Raw genomic sequence first — 15,823 nt, 5'->3', positions numbered from 1 at the left:
AGAACAGTATGCAAGTGAGATAGTGTATTACAGTGTAAAAATATAAGGGTATTTGAAGGACCAGATGAGTTAGCAAGCATCCTGTTTATCCTGGATGCACTAAAAAGTTTTCCCATTCATTTTCATATTGTTAACTCAATGCATAGACAAAAAAGCAGAAAGAACTCTAATACTGAATACTTGCAGGACCTGGAAGGCTACAATATTTTCAAGACTGACATACTCATAAAAGCTGTCATGGTTCTATGTTTTGTTTTTTGTTTGGTTTCAGTATTCCACATCAAAACATCATGTAGTGTACGGGGCATTAAAGTGTCACTGCCCCAGTTCCAAGTACCTATCCCTGTACATTACAGCAGTCACGGGATCTGGCCCTTCCGGGTGGGGGGGACGCTCTCTTGCTGCCTGGCAGTGGGTGCTGGAGGGTGCTTTCCTAGCCGTTCCAAGCTTTTCAGGTTTGAATCGGTCCCGGGAACTCTCTCTCTCTCATCTCGTCTGATTTATTAATCTCAATTTCAATTAAATTGTATATATTGTGTTATCTTGTATTCCAATATTATAGTAAAATAAGTTTTCCTCCATAGATTGTTGCCGCTGCTCTTTTCCTCCCTTCCTTCCTTCCCATTTTTTGTGGGACTGGGGTGGGGGGGGGGGGGGGGGGGAGGGCAGAGGCCTGTTGCCCCTGTCACGGACATAAATTGATCTAGTCAACTCCGTGACAAAGCACATCTTTTAAACTGCACAACTTTCACCAGGAACTCACAGGAGAAAAAGATAAAATGAATAGTAAGTACAAGAGAAGGATTCAGGCCACCTCCTTTGATCAAACACACACTGCCACAAACATACCACCTATGATAACGTGTGAAAAGACAACCACCTTCCAGAACCTCTAGAAACTCTGCAAGCCTCTCATTCAGACTTGCTGGAAACAATAATTCCTCTGTCTTCTCTTCTGTGTGTGCACATTTGCAAGATGTCCCTCTCGCCACACTTTACAAGGACCTTGAAACTAGCTCATTCTAAATCGCTTTTAAAGGAAACAGCTCTGAAACATACTCTGAATTTTGTTATTGACTTGATGATGGCATATCCAGACTTGTTTACAGTTTTGTCTTCTTTTCCGCTACAATATGCTGATAACACTCCTAATTCATAGTGATCCAGAATCATAGCACTGTTGTTTGAGATGCTTAGCTTGGCTCCAAATTAAATTTCCATCAGAACTTGGAAGTATCCTGACTAAAATTTTATTTCATATTAATCTTTGCTCGCTAATTTTATCACATTTGAAGGCGCAGGGAGACACTGATAAAATTCTTACCTTGCTCAGCATAAGATGGTCTATTAATATTTGCTTTCCTGACTTCCTTGCTGTCAACTGTACCCAGGGGTGCACTTGACACAGGAATGCTCCAGGCAAGGGCAGGGGCTGTCCCATTGCGCTCTGTGCTGGGCAGCTGCACCTCCAGCACCTGGTGAAGGTTGGGTTGTCACAGTATAAGGAAGACATAAATTTGTCAGACTGTCCAAAGGAGGGCTACAAATATAGGAAAGGGTCATGGCTGCTGCAGGTCCTCACAGGGAGCGGAGGGGCAGCGCTGAGCTCTGCTCTGCGTCAGTGACAGGGCCCGAGGGAACAGCATGGAGCTGCATCAGGGGAGGGCAGCTGGGGGTCAGGGAAAGGTGGGCATGGAACGGCTGCCCAGGGCAGTGAGCAGAGCCCTAAGTACCAGAGTTCAAGGAGCATTTGGACAATTCTTTCAAAACAGAGGGTTTGGATTTTGGGTGGTGCTGTGAGGAGCCAGAAGTTGGACTTGGTGATCCTTCCAGGTCCCTTCCAACTTGGCATATTCAGTTATTATGTTCCCAGCAGTCAAGTTCATTGGCTTGAGTAAAATGTCTTTTTTTTCCCCCACTTGTCAACATTATCTTATTGAAACAAGAAATTTAAAGATAGTGTTTTCATACATATATGTGCAAAACACATGGGAATTTCTGAACAGCAGCTTGAAATATGAAAGCCTCTCAAAAGCAGAATGCTTAACAAAAGCAAAGGAGAGCAAGAGAAAGAAGTGAGAATAATGATGAGCGTTTACAAAGAAAAGCACAGTTCCTCTCTTTTCTCCTCTCAGAACAGTAGCAGCAACTACTGAAGACAATTAAAAGCTTCAGTTCAGATAAAAATCCCCAAACGCTAAATGCTGCACATACTGTCATAGAGGATGAGAAATGGTTGCTGCCTCAAGCACTTGTGCTCTGAGTGGACAGGAGAAAGGACAGAAGATGAAATAGAGGTACAGACAGCTTCCTTTTGAAAAAAATGCTGTATTCTTTAGGCACTGAATCAACAAAGCTCTTAAATATGCAAAGTGTTTCTTTGAAGATATAGTTCAACATACCTGTTTCAAGATAAGCACATACTTAAGTGTTTTCATGGACCAGAGCCAGGTTGCTTGGCAGCTGGCAGGCCTGAGCACAGATGTCTTCTCAGTGACTGTGTAGAAAGTGGGTAAAGAAATAATTACAGCCCACTGACCTCACTGTTAGGAGTCCCAGCTGCACTGCTACTCATAGGCATATGCAGTGTCAGGCCCATGTGCATTTTCAGAGGTGCTCCTTTTGATAAACTTTAGAAAAATACAGAAGAATTAGGGAATTGTGTTATGAAGTAAGGAAAACCTAACCTGTGCTGTGTATGTGATAAAGCCTAGGAAAAAAAAAAAAAACAAACACCCAAACATACATAATACTCCTGAGAGAAGTTTTGAACACTTGAAAACAGTAAATTGTTAGGTTATACCATCCAATCTTACAAACATAGTTGTGCAGGGCAACAGGAAAGATGGCAGAGAGCCAGATTGCCCAGTGGGTGGCATAAATTAGCAAAGAAACATTTCAAAGAGACATAAATATAGAAAACACTCCACAGTTTTCTTACTTAACTCAAAACTGTCACAAACACTGTTGTATAGTAACGTGGTTTTTTTTTGTTTTTTGTTTTTTTTTTTTTACTGTAACAGCTGAGCAGTTTCAATAACTCAAGTTACACCCAGGATGCTGAATATACCTATACAAAAGGGTCAGGTGTCTTTGGTGAGCAGCTATCCTTTATAGAAAAGACACAAACCACATAGAGTACAGTGCCCTGACAAAATCCTCCTTAACAACATCCTTGTCCCACGCCTGGGGAGCACAAACACAAGTTGGTGTGTTTGATCAAATCAGTTACTTGCAAATGAGTCCACAATCACAGAGAGAAGACTGACTTTTAATCTATGGAAAGTGCATCTCAGCAATCACTAATGGCTTGGATGCAACTTTCTCTGTGAAATTAGCTTTTCCTCAGGCTGGTCAGAAATGGCTTTCTTCTAAAATAAATTCTAAAGTTGGTGCAAAACAATGAATTCTGGGTTGCTCAGCTACCTTGAACCATAAATATTTTCTCCTCAGTTATTCGGTCCTTTGAAAAAGACCAAATGTAGCTCCCACAAGTCACTATGTACAATCTATCTGCAATAACTATTATGAACCCGCAGTGAGACCTATAAAAAGATTTCTGCTACTCTACAGCAAATAAAGACTGGTTAGCCTATCAATACCACACTACTTGTTTTCTCTTGGGATGCCTGTAGCCACTTTCAGAAGAGAGGAACGTAGAAGAAGCTGATTGCTAACAGGAATTTTAAAAGCTCTTAACACCAACAGGAGACAGCACCTCTGAAAAGCTCCTCAGTGGCATTTTGCACTCTGGGAAGCTACTCTCCATGCATTGGAGATGCATGGATGGATTGGAAATCTCCAATGTGGAGATTGGAATCTCCATCTGCATTGGAGATGCAGATGGAGTGGAAAATTTTAATTGTTACCTTCTACGGTTACCTGATGGTTTTAATACCTGTCCTAGCATAGTGAATTTCAGAAGTGGTTCCAGCCACTTCCTCTTTGGATAGGAGATATTTTGAAAGAACTACCTAGGGAGCTGAAGGACATACAGAGCTTTGCTATTGAGAGAACACAAGAAAGAATACAATAATAATAATAATAATACACAAAAAAAAATCAACAACAATAAAAATCAGGCACCAAGTAAATGTCTGGGAAACCTAAATATCAAGAGAAAATGAAGTCTTAGCATTAAATTCACCTGAATGCCATTGGCCATGCATTTTTTAAGTCTTATTCTTGCAATTTCTAGTCTTGTTGGTTTTTTGTTTGCTGAGTAATAACAATGCCACAGGCCAATAATAATGGACCTGTAGGATTCAGATTCCTTCCTTTATAGTTTTTCCTGGGACACTAGGCAATATGCATTGCTTCTAGTTGATAAGAGTTTGTAAGAAGCACGTTTCTCTTCACTTTCCTTCACATTTCACACTGCAACAGGAAAAGAAATGAATGGAAAGCACTGAGATCCACCAAGAGAAAGAGGAGGTGAAAGGAAAAATATATATGCAGCCCTGAAGGAAAGCACACTGTTAAAGTTGAAAAATCAGAGCAGGTTTCAAACCTTCTCAAATATACAACGCTGCTCATATTAAGAATGAGAAAGAACACATCCCTAAGTTTCCCTTCTTTGCTTTACTTTCTCAACTTTGCAAAAAATTTTTTTGCTAGTAGAAGTATACTTTTCCAATAAAATAACTGCATTTAAAATTAGCAATGTGCCTTTCACTTACATACCTCAAACTCTTTCACAAGACATAGTTCTCCCAGTTGGTCATAGTCAGATGAACGGGGCAGTTTTGTTAAGTCCATCTCATAAAAATTAAAAGCCAAAAGGGGAGATGAACAACCTATCTTCCAAATACTTGTGTTGACTCTTAAGTTCATTACTACACATGCAGAAAGTGGTGCAGTTCAAGTTTTGGCACAAGCAGTTTAACTAGGAGTGGAAAAGACTGTAAGTACTTATTTGTCTAGAGACATCAGACTTAGGAATTCCATGTTCAGTTTGTTATTTTGCTGTAGATATTCAAGTATTTCAAGCAAGGTACACTCTGTGCTATGAATATAATTACATTAAGCATTACAAGTTCTTTAGGTACTTCTACAACACCCTGGCAATCAATGTAAAGTCAGTTCAAGGGGCATCAACTAAGAGACCCTCTGACAGTCCTCCTTGATGACATGGTGACAAAAAGAACAACACATGTAGCTCTTGACCCTTGGTCATTTGCTCTACCTTTCAACAATTACTTGCTCTAGATCACCCTTCAGCAATTGTAGCCTGTTATCCTTCTCTTTTGACTCGTTAGTATTGCTTCCCATCTGGAACAATGCTGAGTACTACTTAGTCACTGAACAGCAAGGAACCAGGGAGTACTGGATAACCTTTCCCTTCTAGCAGACAATGTCAGACTACTAAAGTTGTTTGAGCAGGGAAATGTCATGATGAGATCACAGCAGACAGTTCTCCCTTTCTCACCCATTTTAGCACAGATGAACACAGTCCCAAACACACCACTCTGCCAGCAGTACGCACGCTTCTCAAAAGCCTCCAGGAGCTGCCCTGAAAGTTCTAAAGTAACGAAAACAGGAGAAAGAGGGGAGGGGGAAAAAAAAAACTAAAAATAAAACCAAACAACTCCAGCGCACTTTTCTTCCATTACACGTTATTACTGTTGTTTTCTTTTTCTTTTTAATTGCATGTGCCAAAAAAACATTTAAGAAAAATATCACATAGAATAACATCAAAATTCAGGTGAAAAGTGTTTACGTTAGGCTGATTTCATTTACAGAAATAAGAAAAATAATCTTTCCCACTGAATCTGACCAGGATTTTTTTTTTCAGATCTTAGGTATGTACTTGTATAGTCAACGAATATAAAGATGCTGTAATCGTGAAATAAACAAGAGAGTTTGGCAGAGCAGATCATAACGACAAAAAGATAAAAGATAGAAAGCTTACCCATGTCCTGGGCTCACTGCAAAACTCCAGAGGAGGGCTCTTCAGAAAAAATCCTTTTGCCAGTAGTCAGCTCTTAAATGGGTCTAAGCTCCATCCCTTCCAGCAGCACAGGTGAATTGCCTTCACCTGTGATCCTGTGGCTGACTCATTGTGCACCTCAGGTGATCAATCAGAGGTTCAGGCCATGACTCAGCAGTTCCCATACAGTACTGAAGAAAGGGAGAGATAGGATATTAACATTGTGCCTGCTGAAAATTTCCAGAGACCAAACAGTGGATGTCAACACAGTGAGGTGGAGTGTGGTGCATTTCAGCAGTGGAGACAGCAATGTGAAGGACAAGCCATGTAGCATGTTGGCTCTTGTTCTCGGCTGGCAAAAATGCATATCTAATGGTGGTGACTATGTTGAAAAATAGTGTTTAATAGCTGAGAATTTGCTCTATCAAATAGTTATGTTGTGTTCTTTGTATCTGTTGTAGTATCCACCAAAGTAAATAGCAGAAATTACTTTTGGAGCAACCTATATATACTCACAAGGCAAAAAATCATGTAGTAGTAGTCTATTGCACAATGCATTAACTTACATTCTATTCCATTGCCTAAACATCTACAAATTGAGATGAGACTTCCCATAAGATTAAAAGTATGTGTTGAATTTATTCATAATTAAATTACAGCAGGGCAGATAAAAGTTTGCAATGCCATGAGACTATAAAGGAAAAAGAAAATCAGAGAAAGGTCATTGGAGGCCAGCAAGTGAGAGACTAAAGACAGCTTGCAGAACAAGAAGTTCATTTAAACACAGTAATTTGAAAACAGGCACAACAGGAGACGATCTATATTATCTTTTATTTGCTGAATCTTTTTGCTTTTACTACTGCCAATTCCACCCCTGCAGTTCAGACCTGGCAGCTAAATCTCTGTTGCTTTCCAGCAGCTTTCAGAAAACAGATAAGGAACCAAGCAAGCAAAGAAATAGGCTAAAGTACACTCTCTCTCACTCTCTGTTCAAGTACAGTGAGTGAATCTTTCTTTACAGCATCATCTAGAGGCTCGGGAACTCTTGACAGCAGAAATCTTACACTGACCTAGAAATGTCTGAGTCTATGACTGCCATAAACTTTGTGTTAATAGTTTTCTAAGTTATTATACACTTTTCAGCAGTATTGTGTATATCTTGGCAAAATAATGAGACTTAGTCTGTTCATCCTCAGGCCCCACAAAGGTGATACTGTCTTGATATGTGAGACTCCAGGGTGTTTTGGCTTCTGCAGAGAGAAAAAGGAGGAGAGACCTCTAGCTATTATCTAGCTGGCACAGCCTTTCTATAGAGGAAAGCTCATCATGTTTTACAAGAGAAATTATACACAAAAGATGATTTAGAAAAAAAAGCCAATGGACTATTTTATTGCCATGCATTTGTTGTCAGACTTTTTTCATGAATTTCTACTAAGCCCAAATGTTCTCAACCTACTTAGAAATATATTCCTCACATCCTTCCTACAGGCAGCTGCAGCATTCTGTGTGGACTACAAAACCAATCTTTTTAAGCTATCAGTGCCTGCATTTGGATTCAGTTCTTTTTGTACTTTGTTGATTCCGCTTTAGGGTCTTAAAAATAAATCAGCAATTCATTCTGTACATCTTTACACCTTACAAAATAGATGAAATGCTATAATGAAGAGACAGAATTGAAGGATGCGTACTGTGTTCTATGTACTATCGGATCACTGACTTCAATGGGAATGCTACACATTGTCCTTGCTTTATAGAGAACTAAGCTTTGAGCTTGCATCTTGCTGCTTATCACGGTACAGCATGCAAAGCAAAACCTTGCATAGAGCTCTGGAAGCTGCCTGTTCCTTTCTCCTCAGTGCTAGGTTGCAGGCTGTTACTAAAACTACCAAAACTTATAGTCCTCCCAAAGCCAAGTCCAAAATGAGTTCCAGCTTTGCTCCTCTCTCACCACTGTCTCTTGATGGTGCCTTGCAGCTGAAGTCCTCTAATTTCAAGAACTCCAATTCCAGACTCTGGAATATAGCTGGTGAACAACTATGAACTCTGCTTGCTTCTTTTCCCTCAAGAACTTCCTCCTGCGTGTGATACTTTTCTTACTAATAAATACATGGCTATGGTTTTCTATTCAAATGCTACCCTTTCTTTTTCAGGTAATTTTACCCAGCTATCAAGAGTACAGACAGATTTTCAGCTTCCATAATCAAAGGAACCCAGACCTCCCTCTTTCTTGGTTTCTATATCACAAAGAAACAAAAGGGTTTCTAGAGTGCTTTTACAACAACTGCTTACAGTTTCATCGTTTTCTGAGAACAAAGTCTCAGGACTCCTATTTTCCAACCATGCTTCTGCCTGTGTATTTTCCTGAAACACAACCCATTTTCCAGCTTTATTAACATTGCTAGGCATGTTTATGTGGCCTATCCTAGTAATTTACTGATCATTTCAATAGAACAGTGGGATAGAACTGATTTCTCTGACTTACAAATCTGATTAGTGATTTGTGCCAGAGGAGATCTGGAACTGGAAAAGATCAATCATTTCTCACAAAGAGCGTAATTCGGTGAGACACAAGATTACTCTGGAACACAAAGCTCAAGCTGTTTTGTCAAACAGGAGAAGTTGGACAAAAAATTCTTGCTATGTGGCACACTTTATCAATTAAGTCCTGAAAGGCTGTTTGCCTATCTCAAAAGGAACAAACAGTACAGCTCAGTACAGCATGCAAAAATTTTTTCATATTCCAGGTGTCAAATTTTGAACTCATTAATAAGAAAACTTCCAGCAGCTGAAATGAAAGTGAACTTTTTTTTCCTAGCATTGCTGGAACAGATACACAATCCACTTCAATGCACAATTCCAAGACTAATTCTGAAAGTATATTGATATAAAGGGACCAGTGCAAACATCTACTGAAGTCTGAAGGAGTCTTTCAATTGCATAATTTTAATGATCATGACTGGATGTGAATTCAGGCTTTGGTGTTAATTTAGGATAAACTTCAGGAAACTATTGAAAAATAATCTAATTCTGTAGCAATAGGTACAGAATCACAGAATCACAGAATCACCCGGGTTGGAAGGGACCTCAAAGATCATGTAGTTCCAACCCCCCTGCCTGGCAGGGCCACCAAACATACACATTCAGATCAGGTTGCCCAGGACCCTGTCCAACCTGGCCTTGAACACGTCCAAGGACGGGGCATCCACAACCTCCCTGGGCAGCCCGTTCCAGGGCCTAACCACTCTCCTTGTAAAGAACTTCCCCCTAACATCCAACCTAAATCTTCCCTCCTTCAACTTGGATCCATTTCCCCTAGTCCTGCTATTGTCAGCCCTTTTGAAGAGTTTACTCCCCTCCTGGGTGTAGGTTCCCTTCAGGTATTAAAGATCTGAATGAGACTTGACACGGTCATAGTCCAAATAAAATTGGTGATGATATTGGTGTAACCGGATTTACAAAGAGAAGACTCAAAACATTTTATATACTTCTTATGATAGCAAGTGGAAGCTAAAACAGTATCACTGTCAGAATGTTTCCAAAGATTGTACTGTTAACATCAAGTGAGCTGCTGTACTTTAGTCACTTACCTCATTTTGGCAATGGGAAAGAATAAATAAAATATATCAGTAGCAGTCATCAATTGAACAATTTCATGTTTTCTTGTGCTGGAAGTTTCTTAAGTAAATCAGCAAATTTTTGCTGCATTGTGATGGCTGTAAATCTCAGAAAAGCATTTTGTGAATGGGTCAATGCATTGGCCCTGCATGCTCAATTAGCTGTGCTACCACCAAGCTGTGAAAATCTACAGTAAAAATAAAACAGCTCTATCCCATTAGAATAAAAATGACTATAAATATTAAATGTTGTAATAAATTGACACAACTTTTAGATATGCCATGTAATTTTTGAAGCCTCATTTACTATTTAAAGAACATTAGCTTATTTTCTTGCCAGAGAGTACTAAATCTTAGGAGAAAGCATTTAAAAATGAATTGAGTATCTATTAGCAATAAAATACGGTTTTACTCAAGTTCTACTTGCAATTTTTTTCATTTAATTTTTCATTGTGTTTGTCAAAAATTATTTGCTTTAATAAGCACAGTCAACGTTGGGTGCTAACAGGTAAGATTTCAGTAACCAAATATAACATTTGGAAAATGCTACTTATTAATCAAAACTGTTTTTTTAAACTTTCTTAGTTGTAATTCTGCTTTATAAGCATCCCATTCAAAATCATGCTTCAAATTTGAATACCGCATTATTATAAATTAGGTGAAATAATAGACGGAAAGAGGTTGTTTCCTTCCCATTGCCACGATTCTGCAGCCCCAGTACCTGCAGCCTTCATAAAAATCACTTATTGAAGCAGCAACATTCTTAACAACCAGAAACAGCTTTTCTATGTGGTTCTGAGTAATCTCAAAGAACAGGAACACATTTACATTTATAGAGACTCAATTCATCTAAATTTTCACTGGTGTGATCCCAAATACAAAGTGGTGAATATCCATCCCAGAAGTGTTAAAAAGAAACAACAACAACAACAACAAAACAACTTGGAAAACCAGGCTTTTACAGTTACTGGAAAAAAAAAACAAAAAACAACAACACACAAAAGAACATAAAGATCAGTGAATATATATTTATCTACCTGCATATTAAAAAGAAAATTGAAGAAGTTTGGGTACCCTTTGCATGAAGCACAACTCTGTTTAAAGAGCTAATTAAGGAATTCTTCAGTGCTAGTAGTTACCTGTGGGCAGAGATGCAAGAAGACATTATATAAATTGAAAAGTACTGCTCCGTGCTCTGTGACACTGCAATAAAAAGTGAACTTTGATCTGGCTATGACGTTATCAAAGAGGAACATTTTAGTATACATGGTGACTCTTGCAGCAATAAATTTTTTGTACACTGACTAGCTCCATTCCAACCTATTCAAACAGGAGTGCTGTGCCTGCTTTGGAGCTGCCTTTGCTAGTTTCACAGGTTTGTAAGTATTGTCTATCTGTTTTTCTAAATCTTTGTATCAAGCCCAACGGAGGTAGATAAACAGAGGTAGCTGACCCTGCTGTGATTAGCTGTTCTGTGGCACTTGTGGTTCTAATTCATCTATTTCCTACAAGCTGGGTGATATTTAAACAGCTCTGCCACAAAGCGTCAAAACTTTCCTGTACATCATGTAGAAAGTCAAGCTAGCAAGGAAAAGCTGACAGAGATTTTTTTTTTACCTTTTCTGTTCTTCCCTCTGAATTACTAGTGATGGCTAAAAACAAGTGCAGGAGGCCAAACAATTAAAAGGTACAGCAATAACAGATCTCTTTCCCTGAAATTCATGAATTATTTCATTATCTTCTAACACTGCAGTCAGGGTGCAAATCCAATGTTACAGACACCTGGGGAGGTTTGATCTGATAAAGGAATGACCACCCTCCAAAAACTTTTTTTTCTAATTCTAAGAGTAGACAAACCACTGGAAAATTTGGTATTTTGTTTTCAAAGACTATGTCAATGTGCTTGACTGCAAAGAAATCATTCCTGGATAAGCACTGTAGCCTACTCAGTTTGAAAGATCTGAATGCTCATGTTTTGCATTCATCAAAAAATGGAATGCATTTTTCTACCTACTTTATAAGCTGATTGTCAAAGTACTTCAAAAAAGACAAGTGGAAAAATATATTTCATGATGTTTTTAAATCATTTTCTTATGGGTTTGCTGAGATTGACAGTTCTGCACAAAAAGAAAGATTCTTCATTTGAAATTAAATAGAAAAACTTGGAATATCTGAAATTGTCAGGAGGCTTTTTGAAAAGAAGTCCTTATGCACGTAACTACAAGTCCATCTGTTGTTTTAATTTCTCTCTCTAATAATTCCCTGGAGTTTCACTTAGTTTGAATGTTAGAATAAGTAGAAAGAAATCAAACCATGCACTCTTTAAACAAAATTTATCCAATAATACAGTTTCGTACATTAACTCTTGAGTATGCCAGCTTCGTTTCAAATTTCACTGTTTTCATTAACATTTTCAGAGCTCCTATTTAAAGCAAATGTATTCATTCTAACAGCTGTTTTGCCTTAAACAGAATTTTACAGTTTAGAACTTAAAAATAATTTAAGTATACAGCTTAGTTAAAATGAATTTGCTGTATTAATCTGAACATCTATTTGTACTTTTGGATGTTTTTCAATTGTGAAATGTTCATTAAACATATATTTCAAGTTTCCAAATAATGAGAAACAAGAATCATGCATTATTAGTTCTGAAAAAAATAATCAAAAGCAATTTGTTTACCTAATCTCAAATAAGTATTTTATCGAGGTAAACAAATGGTAACAAACTGCATATTAACAATTTTGGTAGCACTGATGCATGATTCATTCTGCTGTTTACAAACTGGTGCAATGTGAAACGTGATACTTCTTTTTTGAAGTCTTAGAGAACAGCAGCTTGCTCTACTCCAGTTCTGTAAACATGCAGAATCCAAGCCAGTACTGTCTTGATTTAGGAGCAACAACCACAGTCTCCAATTACATTTCAATAGCAATTAAATGCTAAGTATAAACTGATTATTTACATTACATAAACTGTTTATCTGCAACTACTAAAATTAGCCTACAGTGTAACAGTATAAAGAGTCAGTCGGTGAAATCCTTGAGTTTTCTCTCCAGCCCAGATCCTACCATTTGTGAATGTAATTTGGGTGTTTCAGGCTCCAGCCAAATCCTATTCCTTCAAATTGACAAAACATTGGAACTAATACATTTACAATCATTATATGTGCAAATTGTATCTTGAGTTTCATCTTACTGCTAATGCTGACATTTGGAGTAAATATAGAATCATAGAAGAGACCTTTAAAGATCATCTAGTCCAACTCCCCTGTGATGAACGGGGACACCCACAGAGAGATCAGGTTCAGGATCAGAGCCCCGTCCAGCCTGACTTTGGTTGTCTCCCGGGACGGAGCATCCACCACCTCTGGGCAACTTGCTCCAGTGCTTCACTACCCTTATCATAAAAAATGTTTTTTATATCCAATCTAAATTTCCCCTCTTTAGTTTGAAATCATTTCCCCTTGTCCTGTCACAACAGACTCTGCTGAAGAGTCTGTCCCCTTCTTTCTTAGATCCTCCCCTTTAGAAACAGAAAGGCTGCTATAAGGTCTCCCCAGAGCCGTCTCTTCCACAGGCTGAACAGCCCCAGATCTCTTAGCCTGTCCTCCCAGGGAGGTGTTCCATCCCTTGAGTTATTTTGGTAGATCGTTGACTGGAATAGCTCCTTAAAACTGTGAACTAAGCTTGCCTAATTTTTCATAAATTAAGGTTAATTTTTTCTGTAACAGAGAAGAAAAATTCTACAGAACCCAAAGAAGAATAATTTGTCCTCACTTAAAAATCACATGGTGTTTCTAAACATGTATAAATTTGCCATAAAATATTTTTAATGGCTAAAAATAACAAAATGTAGTGGCCAAAGACCCTTACTTAACAGTATTAAAGCCTTTTTAAAAACCCAACCTAATTTTTGAAGAATCATTCATAGTTTTATCAGCCCACTTCCACAAGGAATGTTAATGACTTGCAATTTCTCTCACTGCTTTTATCCAGTATCCAAATAAGTTAATGGTGATTCTCCCATTACAGTTAGGAGAAGTCAAGTTGGCTTCATAGAGGCTTGTGCATGTACTTGTTTGGTTGCACCTGAACACTGACACCAGTGAAAGGTTCAATTAAATCTTTGTTTCCTTGACCACACAGAGATAGTTACTGTGTTCAGTTTAGGGCCTCTACTACAAGGAAAACAATGAGACCCTGGAGTATGTCCAGAGAAAGGCAAATAAGTTGATGAAGAGTCTGGAGCACAAGTCTAAAGAGAAGTGGCTGAAGGAACTGGAGTTATTTAGAGTGGAGAAGAGGAAACTCAGGGGAGACCTTATTGCTCTCTACAACTGCCTGAAAAGAGGTTGTTGACAGGTGAGGGTCGTTCTCTTTTCCCAGCTAACTAGCGACTAGAGGTAATGGCCTCAAGTTGCATCAAGGGAGGTGCAGATTTGATATTAGGAATAAAATATTCTCAGAAACGGTAGTGAGGTATTGGAACAGGCTGCCCAGGGAGATGGAAGAGTCATCGTCCCTGGAAGTTTTCAAGAAAAAGGTAGATGCCTCATCGAGTGACATGATTTTGGTATGGTTGCAATGGGTTGATGTTTTGGGTAGATTATCTTAGTGGTCTTTCCAGTCTTAATGATTCTGTGACTCAAAGGGGGCAGTGAGACAGCTTAGCAGGCACCCCAGTGGTGCTGACAGTGTTTCATAGGGCTAAACAAAGAGGAGTCACAGCTTCATCTGATAGTGCAGCTATTTTCAAGGGACATCCTAAGGAGTATCTTAGAATAAAATATAAGCTACTTAGACATTATTTTTGTGTTATATGTGATTCCAAAACTTAGCCAGCACTGCATTTAGTCATGTCTGATTTTTGACTCTTCTACCAAAGCCATTCTTATTCAATGCCATTAGTACTAAAACACATCATCTTATATTGTTTTTGCAGTACACTGACAACCTAAGTACCTCTCTCTTCAGAGATGTCACTCATAACTGCATTAGTTTTTCCATCCAGTATCAGCATATTCCACCAAATCTGCTTAAATCATCAGCTTTATGTGGATAGTACCTCTTTCCCCATTTCTATCAGTTAAAACGTTTATGAAAAATGTTAACAGTGAAAATGTCAAAATGGCAGGCAGGTCAGCATGGTATGCTTAATCTGGTGAAGATGCCTGAATGAAGCCAAAGTAGATTTCTAATTTGAAAAACACTTCAGACTCTGCCAAATGACATAAACTGCATGCTGATGTTCAGAGATGAGATTTCTTCCCTTCCTTCTTTACCAAGCCTTGGACACCTGTGGACCAGCTCCATATGCAGTTATCAAATTAACAAAGTTTTTAAATTTTAAATGAGCAAGATGCTGCATACCACTATGTGAACTGATACAGAACAATCAACGATCAGCTTCTCAAGAGAGATAATAACAATTCCCAAAGACAAGAGAACCCTATTTGGGATTGCCGTCCCAATATGCCTGCTTTAGATTGCCAGAGAAAATAAAACAGGCTTCATTCATTCCTGAGGCTAATGTGGATGTGATAAAGGAGATATGAAAAGCTGAAAGAGCAAGGGATGAAATCATGCTTCTTTCATTGCAAAGACCCACTCAAGCAGACAGTTTCACCAAAATACGTTATCTCCTGAGGAAAGCATGAGTTACTCCTGCCACAGGGAAATAAAGGGGAAATGCAAGAGGGAAAGATTCTATTTCTTCCTTACTTCCTTTTGAAGCAGCATCTTTAATTGGTACCTCTTCTGGGCTGCTATGACTATGCCATGTTCAAGTATACAGAGATTTTCAAATACCTAAAACCAGGAAGGATTCTGTTAAAACCATATGCATCTGCCTCTCTGTGGTAGGGCATCTGAGAGTGTGCTATATTCTGTGCATATGAACATTCAGATTTTAGTAATGGCAATACATTAATTTTTGAAATCACTTAAGTGCCATTTGCAAGGGAAGACTAGGCTAATCATTAGCACTCACTGCTTCAGGGAAGGCTCAGGACCCTAGATCCCCAATATTTCTATATAACATCTCTCAAAAAGCATAACCCCTAACCAAAAGCAAGACAAATTTCTAAGTCACTCAACTAATCTCCCAGAGACACAAAATCCCTGCAGCAAGAAATATCTGTTAGTTGGTAGTTATGCCACTCTTAACTATAAAAACACCATCTGAATAAACAGTAGGTGGCAGACAATTCTGACAGAAGAAACAAAAGCCTCCCATACATAGGTGATAGCAAGTAAAAATCTTCAGCATGGTGAACAGATA

The 15,823-nt window shown here is 38.6% G+C and overlaps 1 protein-coding gene across 1 annotated transcript in view; it reads right to left on the bottom strand.

Moving 5' to 3' along the window:
- CDH20 (cadherin 20) overlaps positions 1 to 15,823 on the bottom strand; it is a 308,871-nt gene that overhangs the window by 252,998 nt on the left and 40,050 nt on the right. Inside the window, exon 2 of the mRNA XM_048939692.1 lies at positions 5,912 to 6,120. The gene's annotated coding sequence lies outside the window, so the exon portion shown is untranslated. The remainder of the gene's footprint in view (positions 1 to 5,911; positions 6,121 to 15,823) is intronic.

The sequence above is a fragment of the Lagopus muta genome, chromosome 3 (assembly GCF_023343835.1).
Source record: "Lagopus muta isolate bLagMut1 chromosome 3, bLagMut1 primary, whole genome shotgun sequence".
Classification (NCBI taxonomy): Eukaryota; Metazoa; Chordata; class Aves; order Galliformes; family Phasianidae; genus Lagopus; species Lagopus muta.
Note: the sequence above shows the minus strand (reverse complement) of the source record. Positions and strands in the feature narration are given on the sequence as shown.